Source organism: Dendropsophus ebraccatus, chromosome 2 (genome assembly GCF_027789765.1).
Source record: "Dendropsophus ebraccatus isolate aDenEbr1 chromosome 2, aDenEbr1.pat, whole genome shotgun sequence".
In the NCBI taxonomy this organism is placed as follows: domain Eukaryota; kingdom Metazoa; phylum Chordata; class Amphibia; order Anura; family Hylidae; genus Dendropsophus; species Dendropsophus ebraccatus.
The window spans coordinates 95,598,668-95,616,458 of NC_091455.1; the positions used below are offsets into that span (position 1 = coordinate 95,598,668).

General features: G+C 43.8%; 1 protein-coding gene across 3 annotated transcripts in view; it reads left to right on the forward strand.

The window, feature by feature from the left end:
• MAK (male germ cell associated kinase) overlaps positions 1-17,791 on the forward strand; it is a 71,667-nt gene that overhangs the window by 24,234 nt on the left and 29,642 nt on the right. The window lies entirely within an intron of this gene.

Sequence of the window (17,791 nt, forward strand, 5' to 3'; positions counted from 1 at the left end):
TCTGTCTATTATCTATCTATCTCCTATCTATCTATCTATCTATCTATCTATCTATCTATCTATCTATCTATCTCCTATCTATCTATCTATCTATCTATCTATCTATGGTTTATCTATCTCCTATCTATCTATCTCCTATCTATCTATCTTCTATCTATCTATCTATCTATCTATCTATGGTTTATCTATCTCCTATCTATCTATCTCCTATCTATCTATCTCCTATCTATCTAGCTAGCTATCTATGGTTTCTCTATCTCTACCTGATCCAGCACTGATGCTCTGTTTGGCCCAGATATGTAATTATTTCGTATTCACAATTAATATTGCATGTTATTGTAAAATAAATGAATAGATATGAGATAGGCCGCTCAGCCAATCACTGGCCGGGACCGCCGTGGCCAATGATTGCCTTAGTGGCCTGTCTGCTGGGACAGGCTGCTCTGAAGCTGGAGCGTGCGGGACCCAGGGAGAAGCACAGAACAAGAGGAGCCCTGCAGCCTGACAGGGAATGTATAAAGTATTAAAAAGGGCTGCAAGGACATTGGTAATGATGTTCCTGCAGCCCTTCTTAAACGATTATCGGGCCATGTAATAGGCCCAGTAAACGAGCGCCGTTCTAGCAGATCAGCGCTTGTTTACATTTATTATCGGGCCTTCATCGGCCCGTGTAATACTACCCTAATTTATATGTGGATGTATATCAGCATACCTTATATGTGGATGTGTACATTTTGGATGTATATCAGCATACATTATATATGTGGATGTATATCAGCTTACGTGATACGTGGATGTATATCAGCATACACTATACATGTGGATGTATATCAGCATATGTTATACGTGGATGTATATCAGCATATGTTATACGTGGATGTATATCAGCATACACTATACATGTGGATGTATATCAGCATATGTTATATGTGTATGTATATCAGCATACGTTATAGGTGGATGTATATCAGCATACATTATATGTGTATGTATATCAGCATACGTTATAGGTGTATGTATATCAGCATATGTTATATGTGTATGTATATCAGCATATGTTATATGTGTATGTATATCAGCATACGTTATATGTGTATGTATATCAGCATACATTATATGTGGAAGTATATCAGCATACGTTATATGTGTATGTATATCAGCATACGTTATATGTGTATGTATATCAGCATACGTTATATGTGTATGTATATCAGCATACGTTATATGTGTATGTATATCAGCATACATTATATGTGGAAGTATATCAGCATACGTTATATATGTGGATGTATATCAGCATACATTATATGTGGGTGTATATCAGCATACGTTATATATGTGGATGTATATTAGCATACGTTATATGTGGAGGTATATCAGCATAGGTTATATATGTGGATGTATATCAGCATACATTATATGTGGATGTATACATTTTGGATGTATATTAGCATATGTTAGGTCTATAGAAATCAATGGGATACAGCCCTATATAGTTTTACTTTTGTAGAAAAAGGGGTGTGGCATACACACATATATACACTGTATATAGCATCCTTGTTTTACCATACAATGTTTTCTTATTAGGGGTACAAACCCACACACCGTATACGCAGCAGATAAGCAACAAATACGCAGCAGATTTGATGGTACAGATTTGATGCTGTGTTCAGTTATTTAGATCTAATCTGCTGCGTATTTGCTGCGTTTCTGCTGCGTATTTGCTGCGTATCGCAGCAGTAAATACGCTGCGTATACGGTGTGTGGGTTTATACCCTAGAAAACAAATACAGGTTACATTTTGGTCACCCATAAGCCATTCTTCCCACATTTGGCCACTAAACAATTTGTTCAGGGATGTAAAATTACATAGTGGAAAGAGGTGATGTAAAAAGAACCCTAGTGTATGTAGGTAGAACAAAACTGACAAAAGCCATCTTATTGGTTGCTTTAGTGAACTCTTCTACTTTTCCTTTGCACCATCTTTGTGTGGACAGCTCCTGCTTAGCAGAGTCCAGTACAGGTAGGAGTTTCTATATTAATAACAGACTGAGTGGATCAGAGCCTGGTGACAGCAGCTTGTTAAGCTGATCATAGATGGCTGGCAGCATCGCCAACACCAGCTGTCACAGAGACTTGTGCCCGCCTCTGACACCTGCTGCTAGTTGGCAGGAGCCTAGGGTTTTTTCATTCATCACTTGTTAGTTACTGTGTTCTGTACATTTCTGTTTAGAAAAATGGTGTTTCTGTTCAGTAAAATCGACCCGTCTATTGAATATGTGCACTCTCTGCTTTATGGCAACAATCTACTGCTTCTGGAAGCTGTCACACACCTAAAACACTGTTGTTTTTTAGAGCTTTAATTATAAAAAAAATTATCAAAAAATACTTACTTGAATACTATATACTGACATGTTCTTTTACATATCGGTTACATGAGAATAACCATTAGCTGGTAGAATTTGTTATATTGAAATTACATTCAGATGTCACCTATATTTATAATGCTTTCCAAGACATGACGTGCATGTAAGGGGGGGGGGGGGGGGGGGGGGGGGGGGAAGCCTACAGCTGGCTATAGCCATAACACTATTGTTTGGCCAACTACCCCATAACAGATGTTTTTTTACAGCGAAAGGAGATAAGTGACTGCCAGACGCATGATGGCAATTTTCTCAGAAAGCAGTAGGATCAGACAGGGTGAAATCCAGCCTGTCCAATCCCTTTTCCACTTGTGGTTGACCTCACAGGGTAGTCACGCCTAGGGATGTCACGATACCATAATTTTGAGTTCGATACCGATACCAGCTTTTTTTTATTTCCATACTCGATACCAATTCGATACTTTATGAAGTTTGGGAAAAAAAGCTTAAAAATACAAATATAATGCCCCTCTGCCCAGATGGCAGATATAATGCCCCCTATGTAGCATATTTTTATTTATGTGACTTTTAAATCACTTTTTTTATATATTTTACAGTATGGAAAATTATTTATGTAATGATGCCAAATAGGTTTCATTTTTTTTTTTTTACTTTTTTGAAAAAAGGGAAAAGGGCGGGAGATTATTAGAACTTTTATTATGAATTTCTTAAAATTTTAAACACTTTTTTTCCACAATTTTTAATTCCCCTCTACCTCCCAGCATAACTCCTTGTGCACGAGAAAGTATGCTTGGAGTTGTAGTGCCTAAGGAGGTATGCTGGAAATTGCTGTGCACAAGGAGGTATGCTGGGAGTAGTTGTTGTGTCAGTTAGCTGCTGCTGCTGCACAACTGACACTACCAGCATATCTGCTTGGGCACTACAACTCCTCCCAGCATACCTCCTTGTGCAAAAGGAATTATGTTAGGAGTTGTACTGCTCAAGAAGGCATTGCACTGTATCTTATTTGCCCATATCAGATGGTTATTTGCTGATAGTTTCCCTATAATTATGGATGAATGGACCTGCTGGGAGTAGTAGTATTACCTCAGCCTGACCCTTAGCACTCCAGGAGCCATATAGAGTCTCTCCAGTCTGGTTCTAGCCAGCACTCCCCCTGGTAGAGCCTTGGGGCCTGTGTGGCCCTTGCACACCAGCAGCTCCAGCACCATAGGAGCCTTGTGCACACTCCTCTTCCACAGTCTCTGTTACAGCTTCTCCATGACTGAGGGGGACAAGCTCCATAGCAGCCCCATGGGCAGCACTCCTGTGTAGTCACCCCCCAGGGCCGCATCCCTCTGCACATCTACAGTGCCGCAGCTGTCAGCCCTTAAAGGGGTAGTGCACCGAAATGTTTTTTCTTTCAAATCAACTGCTGCCATGAAGTGCCAGAGATTTGTAATTTACTTCTATTAAAAAATCTCAAGCCTTCCAGTATTTATCAGCTGCTGTGTGTCCAGCAGGAAGTGGTGTTTTCTTTCCTGTCTGACACAGTGCTCTCTGTTGCCTCCTCTGTCCATGTCAGGAACTGTCCAGAGAAGGAGCAAATCCCCATAGAAAACCTCTCCTGCTCTCCAGACTGGAAATAATACCACTTCCTGCTGGGCATACAGCAGCTGATAAGTACTGGAAGGCTTGAGATTTTTTAATAGAAGTAAATTACAAATCTCTGGCACTTCATGGCAGCAGTTGATTTGAAAGAAATTTTTTTTTGGTGCACTACCCCTTTAAGTGTGCACAGGAACCAAAAAGGCAGCCCTGCTCTTCCCCCACCACGGCCCTCAGCTTTACCGGCTCCCTAGGACTCAGCCCCTGGACTCGGACGTGCAGTTTCCCATCCCCCAGTGAGGCGGCACTGACAGGTATACTGGGCGGTGTACACTATGTACAGTCCGTGCTCTCCACAGCCCTGCCGCAGCACAGCGACCTGCTACTAAACTAAGCGTCACTCTGCATGAACTAGCTGCACCGGGGGTGGGTTGGGGGGTGGGTATTGCGGTGGTTCAGGCGTCATTGTATGGGAATGCTTAAATGCCTGCTGCCCACGGGATCGGCTCAGGAGGACGGCATGTACACAGTAAAATAGCCGGCAATAGCAATCGCTAAGTGCCGTCTATTTGAATTTGGCGCCGCCGGGCGTGGAGGGTGGGCGGTCAGCAGAGGTGACACTAGGGGTCAGTGGGCGCAGAGAACATGGCTGGCGCTCAGATGGCTGCCTGCTGTGTTCTCTGCGCTATACTTTATGTTAAACTGCGTTATTAGGCAGTTTAACATAAAGTATCGATAGCAGGAAATCCTGGTACCGAACCGTTTTTATGCCCGGAATATCGATAGTAGTATCGATATTTCGGTGCATCGTGCATTACTAGTCACGCCATTCATATAGACATAATGGTGGAATGTGCCATTCACATGCCTGGAGCATGCTAGGGAAAAGGCACAGATTTGGTTTGCACTGAAATCTGTGCCTTTTCCTTGAAGTATGCCATGTTTTCCTGATCAGTGGGTGGGGGTGAGCAGGGCCGGCTTTAGGATATATGGCGCCCTGTGCGAAACTTTCTTTCGGCGCCCCCCCCCTTCTTGATACCCCCTAATAGTGACAGACTAAATCCACAGCCTCCCACCCCTCCAGACAACCCCCACCCCTCCAGACAACCCCCACAATCAAACCAGGCTGAGGCTGAAGGATTTAGATATGATCCTAAATCCTACTACAACGAGCGCCACCCCCAAACCCCAGCCCCCTAAACCACACGACTCCTGATAAAGGTACTTACCAGCACAGAGGGGGACAGGTGCCTCCGTGGCGGTCCGTGGCCTTCCTGATTGGCGCTCCTGCAGACATCTGTACGCAGGGGCGTAGCTAGGGGTTCAGCCTAGGGGAGGGGCGAGCAAGTCTGAGTGGGCCCCCAACCAATTATGTTACCCATAGGGAACATAAGCAGGTTACAATGCCTATCTATCTATCTATCTAGCTGGGTGACCTCCATCATACTGACTTCTATACAAGATGCTGAAAAAGCCGGGTGACCTCCATTATACTGACTACTATACAGGATGCTAGGAAAGCTGGGTGACCTCCATATACTGATTACTATACACGATGCTGGGAAAGCTGGGTGACCGCCATTATACTGACTACTATACAGGATGCTGGAAGAGCTGGGTGACCTCCATTAGACACTGACATACAGGATGCTGGGAGAGCTGGTTAATCACCATTATACTGCCATACAGGATGCTGGGAGAGCTGGGTGACCTCCATTACACTGACATACACGATGCTGGGAGAGCTGGATGACCTTTATTACACTGACATACAGGATGCTGGGAGAGCTGGGTGAACTCCATTACACTCACATACAGAATGCTGGGAAAGCTGGGTGACCTCCATTACACTGACATACAGGATGCTGGGAGACCTCCATTACACTGACATACAGGATGCTGGGAAAGCTGGGTGACCATCATACTAGCTACAATAAATCATTGCTAAATAAATCATTCCCAATCACAAATGCCATATAATTTTAGTAGCCCAGGAAAGAATCCGAACTGGAGAGAATGGAACGGCTGCACATCCCATCTATGGCTGATACTAATGCCGCTAGACCTATATTAAAAATCAACACCAGAGTGTCTTATATGAATTGATCAAGCCATATTGCCCCGTGTACCACCGCGCAGGTCCTCTGGTCCACACGGGTCCCTACGCTAACTCCACACCGTGTCGGTCAGCGACCACCAACCCCACAAAGCGTGCACGTGCAGGGGAGGGAGGCCATGGAACGGCTCTGCAACCCCAATGTCACAGGACCAGACCCAAAAAGCCCCACCAAAACCCAGCCAGCACGACCGGCGGGGAAGGCTGCCCCCAAACGACACAAGTATGGATATGGTATTACACTTACCATTGCTGCTCTCACAGAATGGGGAAGACATAGGGTCCAGACATGTGAGCACAGGCATATCCTGCCAATTTTGGTCATGTGGGTCTTATAAAGGAGTGCGAGCTGTTCAGAGAGGGAGAACTGTAAAACACGAACTGGAGAGAATGGAACCGCTGCACATCCCATCTATGGCTGATACTAATGCCGCTAGGCCTATATTAAAAATCAACACCAGAGTGTCTGTATATGAATTGATCAAGCCATATTGCCCCGTGTACCACCGCGCAGGTCCTCTGGTCCACACGGGTCCCTACGCTAACTCCACACCGTGTCGGTCAGCGACCGCCAACCCCGCAAAGCGTGCACGTGCAGGGAAGGGAGGCCATGGAACGGCCCTGCAACCCCAATGTCACAGGACCAGACCCAAAAAGCCCCACCAAAACCCAGCCAGCACCACCAGGAAAGAATCCTTCAGCCAGCAGCATAGTGCAGTAGTATCAGTGCTGAGTACAGGCTGCTGCTGCAGATCAATATCCTGTTCCCAGCACAATGAGGGGTGTGGCTGCTGCTATCTCCCTTTGCTATTCTCACTGCCCCCTCCCTCCTATATCTCCCCCAGTAGTGGATTATAATAGGGGCGTTTTGGGCGGCAGCCCAGGGCCCTGAGCTCCTGGGGGGCCCATGACCACCCAAAAAGACTTATACTTTCAATGGTGTACTGTCTCCTGGCTACACTTCTGCCATGATTTGCAAAAAATCACTGTTTTTTATGGCAATTTTGCACAAATCAGGACATCATGACATTATCTATCCTGTACTATGAACGCCAGGCTAGTGCTTCCATAGTTACCGTGGGGTGGGGGGGCCCAGGCTTGGTGAACAGCCCGGGGCCTATGGTAAAGTTAATCCGCCCCTGATCTCCCCCCCCCCACTTACTTGCTGCTTCTCAGCAGGATAGTGAAAGGGGTTATCCAGCGCTACAAAAACATGGCCACTTTTCCCCCTACTGTTGTCTCCAGTTCAGGTGCGGTTTGCAATTAAGCTCCATTTACTTCAATGTAACTGAGTTTCAAAACTCCACCCAGACTGAAGACAACAGTAGGGGGAAAGTGGCCATGTTTTTGTAGCGCTGGATAACCCCTTGAAGGCTCTGTACACTCAGTGTCCCACTCGCGGTCAGCACAGAGGGCGGGGCTTGTCGGCAGGAGGCGGGGCCTACCGTGACATACCCGGAACAGTAATTTGCCAGGTCCCCAGCAAGCTCGGTGGGCGGGAGCGCCTCCCTACTGGCTGCACATCTAACTTAAACAGGAATCTCTAAGCTAGATGTGCTGCCTGTGTGTCCCGCAGACACACAGCACATCTAACCTAGAGATTCCTATGTCTAAGTTAGATGGGCAGCTCTCTGTCTGCCAGAGCGCCCCCTAGCTTGCCAGGAGTGATGCGCCCTGTGCAATTGCACAGGTCGCACACCCCAAAGGCCGGCCCTGGGGGTTAGGTATTGATACAAGGCAAAGAGGAGATGTGACCTACTCCTGCACCTGATTTACATAAATCATTGCAGAAATCTACGCCTGCTTCAGAGCCGGTGTTGATTGCTGCACTTCCGAACATCTGCCAGATTTACCAAGAGGCGTGCGCCTCTTAGTAAATCCAGAGGGGTGCATGAGGGTGAGGCTGCATCCAACCTCTTCAGCCACTGGTGATCAAATGCTGAGAGTTCAGGTTTGGAAGAACTCAAACATACTCAAAGTTCGCTTATTTCTAGTACCCTGTTGTGTTAAGGGTCCCATTACTGTGTCAGATTTGAAGACCCTGGGAAGACTCTTGGTACTCTGCTTGGTCAGTCCAGCCCTCACTTAGCATGTCAGCCAAGGTTTTACCTGCTTTGCATTTTGGCAGTGTCTTGACTGTTAAACATTTCGGCCGAGCCCGTGCCCGCATAGCATTATAGCAGGTATTGACCACTTTGTGTTTTGGTTCATGGTTTCTTAGCACTTTAGCTCCTTCTTTCCTTAGGGTACTATTACACGGAAGTATAATCGGCCGAATTGGGACGATTTGGCCGATTATCGCTCCATGTACTAAATACAACGATTAGCCGATGACAACGATCATCGGCTGATCGTTGATATAGGTTTGGACCTATTTTCGTCAGGCGCCGACCGTGCACCGCTACGTGTAATAGCGGTGCGCGGCCGGTGACTGGCGATATACATTACCTATCCACGTTCCAGGGCTGCTGCTGCGGTCTTCTTCTCCCCGGGTCCTGCGCGCTCTAGCTTCAGAGTGGCCTGTCAGCTGACAGTTAGAGCGCGCGGGACCCGTGGAGAAGAAGAGCGCAGCAGCAGCCCTGGAACGTGGATAGGTAATGTATAGTTAAGCAAGGGCTGCAAGGACATCGGTAACTATGTCCCTGCAGCCCTTGTTTACAGATTATCGGGCCGTGTTATAGGTTAAGTAAACGAGCAACGATCTAGCAGATCGCTGCTCGTTTACAGGTATTATCGGGCCCCCATCGGCACGTGTAATACCACCCTTATGCTACGTTTACACGGAGCGATTATCGGGCGAATTTTCGCAATAACGATCGAATTCGAACGATAATCGTACGTGTAAACGTGGCGAACGATCGAAAAATCGTTTAATTTGATCTTTTAACATGTTCATAAATCGTCGTTCGTAGTTCGCAAAAAAAAAAATCGCCGATCGTTCCGTGTAAACAGTCGTCGCGCAATAGTCCGGCCGCCCCGGAAATTCCCGGCTCATCTCTTCAGCCAATCAATGCGCTGAAGAGGGGAGCCGGGGATCTCGAAGACCTGCTGCGCGGAGCAGGTATTGTATGCTCTTGGCCGTGGCGGCGATCGGAGCAGCGGCGGCGATCGGAGCGGCGGGGGGGGGGTTGGGGTTTTCGATCGGAGCGGCAGCGGGGGTGGCGGTTGAGTGGGGGGCGGGCTGCGGGCCGGGCTGCGGGCGTGCAATCGCAAAAAGATTTTTCCGTACGATATATCGGACCATCTAAACGCTGATCGTTATAAAAAAAAATTGTTACTTCGAAATCGTTAATCGTGCGATCGGGCCAATTATCGCTCCGTGTAAACTTAGCATTATGGTTCGTTTACACAGAAAGATTTATCTGACAGATTTTGGAAGCCAAAACCAGGAACGGATTTGAAAAGAGGAGAAATCCCAGTCTTTCCATTATGACCTGATCCCTGTTTATAGTCTGTGCCTGGTTTGGGCTTCAAAGATCTGTCAGATAAATCTGTCTGTGTAAATGCACCATTAGGCCTTATGCACACGTTCAGTGTTTTTTTCTGGTCCTGAAACAACCCCTGAGAAATTGCGGATTGGACATCCGTATTCCATCCGTTGCTGGACCAGACTTCAGAAGGGTGAGAGATGTCTAATATGCATGCTGCTTAGTGAATCCCTGTGGAGAGCTACAGCGTTTTTCTCAAATGACATGCACTGTATCGACCATCGAGATATAAATAAAGAATACAGTGCTGTCACAAACTGCTGTTATCACATAATTCATCACCAAACGCTGCCAATTACCAAACAGTATCCAAAGCTGCCAATCATCTATTATTGTTAAGTATCTAATGCCGATCATCACCAAATGCTGCTGAGTATCCAATGATGCTAATCATCTATTGCTGCTAATTATCTAATGCTGCTAATGATCTTATAAATACACAATTATGCATATCGGATGAATGTGATAAAAACCTATGAACTGCTATTAACTGATATGAACTATTTTTAACCTTTTTTAAGCTTCCTTACTATTTATTTTCGGACCTATTACATATCCATGAACATGGGAGAGGGAGAGGTATATACAGGAGGATCGCATAGGATAAGAAGGAGATCGCTTTAGAGAGCCATAGGGCTGTGTTAGTAGGAAATCTCTGCATCTTTTCCTACACAATGTTAGGACAAGGCTCAGTGGTAAGATAAGACAATAGTTTGGGAGAAAAATTAAGGTGTTTTTTCTTTGTGAACATTACAGGTGATCATCAGAAGTAGCAAATATCACCTGAATATGTCTAGATCTGTTCCCACACACAAAAAAACACCTTAATTTTTCTCCAAAACTATTGTCTTATGTTACCACAGAGCCTTGTCCTAAAGTATGAATGAATCAATTAAGAGTTACTGAGCAGTGAATGAATGTTAGAGAGAGTGAGATCGACACAGGACAAGAAGGAGATCGCATCAAAGGCCATAGGGCTGTGTAAGTAGCAAATCTCTGCATCTTTTCTTACACAATGTTAGGACAAGGCTCTGTGGTAAGATAAGACAATAGTTTGGGAGAAAAATTGAGGTTTTTTTTTCTTTGAGAACAGATTTACAGATTCCCACACACAAAAAACACCTTTACTTTTCTCTAAAAATATACACAGACGTTTTACATTATTTCAGGCACGGGGTAGGGGGGGGGGGTCTAAGGTGCTGGGAACAGCTTTCATACAGTACTGGTGGTTGGGGGAATATCAGGTCTGCATATGGGACTGACATCTACTACATTGTCTGATATTACTGTGTTATCTGTGGTGTTACATAGGACTGCAGGTGACAGAGCAAGAATGTGGCAATACAGTGGAGTAGTTGATGGCAGAAGTTACAAAAATTAGGGAGGTGCAGCTCACTATCAAGAAGATCGTTCCTGAAACTGTGTCATCATTGAAAGGGTGAGAGGTGCCACCGGCAGTGTTTTTTCCAACTATCTCTCCCCAGATCTTAGAGCAGGCACCCTGGTTTTCACCTTGTGGAGTACTACAGATCCCAGCTCTGATTATATAATTACCAACACTGCCTCTAACCATAGGCAATAAAACCCACATTCGTCTACTGTAACTAGAATTCTGCTACAATCGGCACACAATACTGTAACTAGGATTCTGATACAATCGGCACACGATGTGCAGCAACTTCTCATCCATCCATTTCTGCTACTGATAGTGTGAATAGGACAATGGACATCAATGTGCACTAACTCGGATCTGTAATTACTGGACGTGTGAATAAGGCCTTAGTCCTTAGTGTTGTACCATTCCTCTGCTACCATTCCCTTGTCAGTAGGGTATATGCCCACATACTAAGGCCTTATCCACGCATCAACAAAATCTGTCCGCAATTGAATGGGTCCATGCATTGCAGACAACTAGGGATGTACATCTGTAGTGCTTTCTGTAGCTACCGGTCCACAGCCACGCACAGCACTACGGATGTGTGAATGAGGCCCAAGACCTGTTTCACACAGGAGTAGTTTGTGTCCATATGATATCCATGTTTTAAAGAACTGCAATACAGAACTTATATTAATCTATGGGGCTGTTCACATGGGTGTATAAACCAACACATACTCTATATGGAGGGATGTTTTTAGATTTGATCTGTATTGCATCCATATCTCATCAGCATTTTCATATACTGTGTATCCATTTTCGACGTGTAATTTAATTTCCATTCTAGAAGACAGTCCATCAGTATTTACTTTACAGAATATATAGTCCCAGTACTGAAACAATACTGATGGCATTTCATCCACAACACATCTATATTTCAGAGGAATCCCAATACATCTGTGTCAGACAGGCCAAATAGTGCTGACAATGTCAGATCCTGTAGGGACATACACTGTTGACAAGGGAAAACAGTAACGCCCACTTGTCACTTTATTCTTGTATTTCCTGGAAGGTCACAGTACAGTACTGTAATAAGGTGCCCAGGAATAATTTTTTGTGAAAATACAAGCATTTACTCAATAATGAAAGCTCATGTGTGCCCTTTTAAAACCTAAAGGAAGTATTGCTCTTCCACACAGCATAGTTGGTTCTCCTGGTCACATATGTCGGCAGTGTAACAGTAACAGACCTCAGTTGTCAAACAGCGAGAACGTTAGAACAAGGCTTTTTTTTTTGCATTAATGATGTGATTTTGCCATGATTTGAATGCTATTTTGCAGTGAATAAAATAGCACAATGTTTGCCAAAATAGCATTATTTTACTCTATAATTGTGCAGTTTTTGACAAAATGGCATCAATATCGCAGCAAAAATGCATCATTAACACAGAATACATGCCAAGTGTGAACACAACCTCAAGGTGGCCATACACCTTCAATAACCGATGGCTGAATGATCTCTATATCTCTCCTGTCTTCCCCATATACAGGAACATTCAGCATGGGGAGGGGTGGGTTAAGCCGCAGCCGGCTTATCTCTACCAGAGCAAAGGCGTTGAGATGTGATTTTTCATGATGCTGGACCGCTATCACCACTGACATCATCTATCGATAGTCGGTCAGGAACAACTCATACAGCTTATATTGGAGGCAGGTACTGTGTAAGGCTATGTTCACATGTACAAATAACACGTTATTATAGAGGCAGACACCGCATTGTTTTTCATCCCTTAAAACAAGTGTTTTAACGCTTTTAACCGGCTCTTATCAAGAACTCTTAAAAGAAGCATCATTTATAGCTTAGGCTAGGGTCACAATTTTGCAGTCCGTCTCACTGTATTTGTTTTAGAAAATGTGCAGAAAAACATGGTCAACGCTGTTTTTGTGTACGTTACAAGATGAAAAAACAAAACTGATCCGTCTTGATCAATTTTTTTTTTTTTTTATACTGTAAGTCAATGGAAAACGTATCAAAAGATATGGCATACAACAGCATCCATTTTTACTATATGTTTTTTATTTCATAGAACGGATACATTAAATGGATAGCAAAATAGTTATGTGAACTTAGCATAAAAAAAAAGTAGTGACAGAGTATTTCTGTCGTTTTTCCTCCTACTTAAATGTGAGGTTCGGTGCAGGGCAAAACAAATGATTTTGGGCTGGGGGTGGGAGAAGATAAAAAGGTCACATTCTCCTGTCCTGCGCAGCGCCACATCCCGCTCCTGGACCCTAGTCACCTGTCTTCTTAGCTCCCCTCTGGCTACCTTAAAATGTTTCAGCTGGGTCATGACATACCCAGAACCTAGGAGAAAATGACACCGGCTGGGGTAGGGGAGCCTGGTCATGCGGCACAACACAGGCTCGTTATAAATCATCAAAAAACTAACTTTAACAGGAAAAAAAAAAGACATTGTGGAAACCTAGCCATACAGAGGCAGTTTTTTGAAGTTACTTTTCTCCATTTGTGAATGTACCCCTAGAGGATTACTGGGTACCCTGGAGTCCTGTAAAATACCAACCCACTGCCATTGTTTCCAGGCTCTAGCAGACTGTAGTATCAGCTATTCTCCGCCATTTTATTGTTACTTGAATTTTTCATTATTTTGAATTATGTTAAGTGTGTGTGTGTGTGTGTGTGTGTGAACAAATGGCACTCTGTCCTCTGTGTGTCCTCTGGAATAAGTCTTTTGTAATCTTATGTAAAGCGATTACCATTTAGTGTGTCAGTAAGACTGACGACAGTCTGTTCACAATTGGATTTTCTCCAGCTAACAAGGCTCCTACTATTACTAATATATCCTTCTTTGCACTCATGTGATGTAGTCATAGTCACATGACTGTACTGTCCCTAACTCCTAGCAATACACATATACTGCTATGTATGCTCAGATATATTTGGGCTGCTGTATTGTAACAGAGGATATAAATAACAAGTAACACTGTGACATCTGTATGCCTGAAGGTTTTCTATTCAGTTGCTGCTCTTAAGGCAATTGTTCACACACTGTCTTTTTCGCTAAAATAGCGACCACCAATTTTATTTAAAATATTGGCTGTTGTTTTCAATCTTCAATGATTCCCATTAAAGTCTATGCAAACAATGGCTGCCAGTTTACACAATATATAGAATAAAGGGAATTGTTTGAATCGACCATCAAATTATTGTTCATGAGATATGTACACATCATGGCACAAAAAATGGCACCTCACACAGTCCTATAGACCAAAGGATAAAAGCATTAGAAGGTTGGTAATAAAGCAATTTTAAGAACATTTATTGATTTTAAAGGTTTTAATTTTTTAAAAGCTGTCAGATAAAATAAAAGTTATATAAGTTGCATATCGTAATCGTACCGACTTGAGGGCATAGATAACATGTCAGTTTTACCATAAACACCGTAAACACAAAACCCCCAAAATAAAAACTAATTTCACTGCACAAATAATTTTTCCTCGGTTTCACTGCATATTTTGGTGTCGCAACAAATAAGGGCTCATGTGGGTCTGTAGGTGAAAAAAATGCAAGCGCCATGGCCTTTTAAACACGTGGAGGAAAAAACAAAAGTGACAAAATAAGTAGCCCGGGAGGGAAGGGGTTAAGGACACATGACCTACCTGTACGACATGTGGTCCCTAAGGGGGGACAAGACTCTGCTCTGTACTGTGCCGCTCCCAGCTGCTATTAACCATTTATCTTATAGATTTTAAGCCCTCGCGGGCAGGGTTCTCTTCCCCCATGTGCCAGCCTGTCTTTTGCCTTCATGTAATGTTTCCTGATCTTGTACTGTTCTTGTTACCCCTATCTGTTGTATAGCGCTCTGGAATTAAGGGCGCTTTATAAATAAATAAATAATAAAAATAAATAAATGCCCTTAAAACAGGATCCCCAGTGGTCTAGTGGAAGATTGACCCCCTTCCCCATGATGCGATTGCGAGGGGGTGATCCTTCTTACTTGTTGGGCTGGGCCTCAGCGATGTAAAGATCTTGTATGGTATGCTACAGTGCAAAATTGCTGTTTTTGGTCACATCAAATCTGGAAAAATGTTAATAAAAGTGATCAAAAAGTCATATTTACTCAAGCAAGCTACAGATTGAAGGGACCCGTTGGCCAAATGTAAAGGAGAGGCAATTGTCAAAACCTAGTCGAAAAATTGGATGCACCACATTATGTGGCCAGCCACCCATGAGTAAATCCATTGCCATCAGGGTACATAAAAAGAGTACAGTGGTGCCTTGGATTACGAGCATAATTCGTTTCGGGACCGTGCTTGTAATCCAAATCCACTCCTAAACCAAAGCATAGTTTCCCATAAGAAATCATAGAAATGCAGACAATTGGTTCCACACTTTAAAAATAATGATTTATTATTCTGAATAACATGTAAAACAAATAAAACAAACAATGAGAAACAGCAGAATATGTGATATTATAAGTAACTGTACAGTAATGGAGAGGATGGGGGAACACAAGGACTGACAGAGACTGCAGGGAGCATGTAGGAATGACCGGGCATATGTGAGCACAGTATAGTAGCACTCTCTGTCCGGGGAGAGAGGGGTTACAGCTATATAAAGATTACCTCCACAGTCCTGTCCCCTGATGTAAGCCCCAGCCTGAAGTGGATGTGCTATGATTTGGAAGGTGAGGGAGACTTCCTGGGTCAGAGTACAGTGCTGTAGACCCCGCTGTGCAGACCATGCCCCTCCTAGACTTGCGCTCCCACCCAATACAGGGAGCTCTTAAACCAAGTCACAATTCTGAAAAACTGTGAGCTCTTAAACTATAAGGCTCTTAAGCCAAGTTACTCTTAAACCAAGGTACCACTGTATATGCGAAATAAGCAGGCATAGTGGTGCCACTAGTAACTGAAGCTGTTTTAAACATACAGTTGATGTAGAGAGAACCACTGCAGTATCCTCTAACAGTGGGACATGACACAAGATGCCGTATGTGAGTAGGAACTCTCATGGTTTAATATTATATTCTGTGCTCTAAGATGGTAAAGCAAGATGCCCACCACCCAGATACAGGTAGAGGGAACAATATTGCTTGTCTGAAGGACAGTATCCTTACGTGTAAGGGTTATCTTTGTCTGATTATCTGGATGTCGGGTTACTCAGGGTAGCAACAAAGAAGAGATATTGGCGTATAATGTATCTTTGTCTAGTCAGTCTAGGTGCATTAACTGAAATGTGAGATAACGCAAGTAGGTCATAGCTGGCACTGTACATTGAGGGCTGAGCAACACGTTGTATCCTACAGAACTGACCCTTTAAGGTGATGCCACAACAACACAGTGAACTTCATGTAAGGACTTTGAATGGACTACACCAAGACTTCATATAAAATGTGTCTTTTCAGTCATTTAGAGGTGAATTTTGCCCTGTCCTTTAGTTCGTTGTCATGCTGCATTACTCAGTTGTGCTTAGGTTGCAGCTTGTTGTCATCAGGATTTTATACTAGACAGTAAAATGAATGTCTCATGATAAGACATCTCCACATCATCATATACCCTCCCCATGTCTAGCTGGTGCTATGTAACTCACATGGATACATTTTGTGCCCTGTCTATTTCTAAGGGCTCGTTCCCACTGAGGAAAGGTAGCGGAATTCCGCGACGGAATTGTCCGCCGCGGAATGCCGTTAGCCTCCCGCTCATAATGGGAGTCTATGGGAGGCGCGCGCTCCTGCCCTGTCCGCGCTGAAGAATGAACATGTTCATTCTTCAGCGCGGACAGGGCAGGAGCGCGCGCCTCCCATAGACTCCCATTATGAGCGGGAGGCTAACGGCATTCCGCGGCGGACAATTCCGTCGCGGAATTCCGCTACCTTTCCTCAGTGGGAACGAGCCCTAAGGGTGAAATCATAAATAGTGAAACAAGGGGAACAAAGATTCAGCTCTTCAGATTTTTGAGTTATTTTTTATTGTATCAAAAATCCTGCAGGAGAATGCTGGTGGTCAGTCCTCGATCTAATGGTTTGTTTACACTGACAGATTATTGAAGACAAAGCCAGGAATGAATTTGAAAAGAGGAGACATCTCAATCTTTCCTTTATGACCTGTTCTCTGTTTATAGTCTGTTCCTGGCTTTGGCTTCAATAATTTGTCAGTTAAATCTCTGTGTGTAAATGCACCATAGCCCAAAAGCAAATCCACCTCTGAATGCTTAAAGGTAACCCGTCATCATGAAAATGCCACCAAAGGGTCCTTTTACACAGAGAGATTATTTGACAGATTTTTGAATCCAAAGCTAGGAACAGACTATAAACAGAGAACAGGTCATAAAGGAAAGACTAAGATTTCTCCTCTTTTCAAATTCATTCCTGGCTTTGGCTTCAAAGATTTGTCAGATAATCTGTCAGATATGTGTGTGTGTAAAAGGACCCTAAACTATTGGCATAATGTTATAGAGCAGAAGAAGCTGAGCGGATTTATATATATCTTTATGGGAAAAGATTCAGTATAACTCCTAATTTATTGATTGAAATCTCTGATGTTTCCAGGCAAAAGAGTCCAGCCCTTTGAGAGACACTGTACACTAGACTCCTTAGCACAGAATGGTCAGGGAATTCAGTCAACATGTTACAAGTTATAAGAAATATATTGATCGGTGTAGCTCTTACTGCTCTATAACATGATGGTGACAGATTAGATAGCATTGACTTGGTGACAGTCTTTGTGTATCTTTTAAAAACCCCTTAGTGGGTTTATAGTGTGCCCTGCAGCATAAGCTGCACCCCTATACACTGCTGTTTCACTTATGGATTATCTCCTCT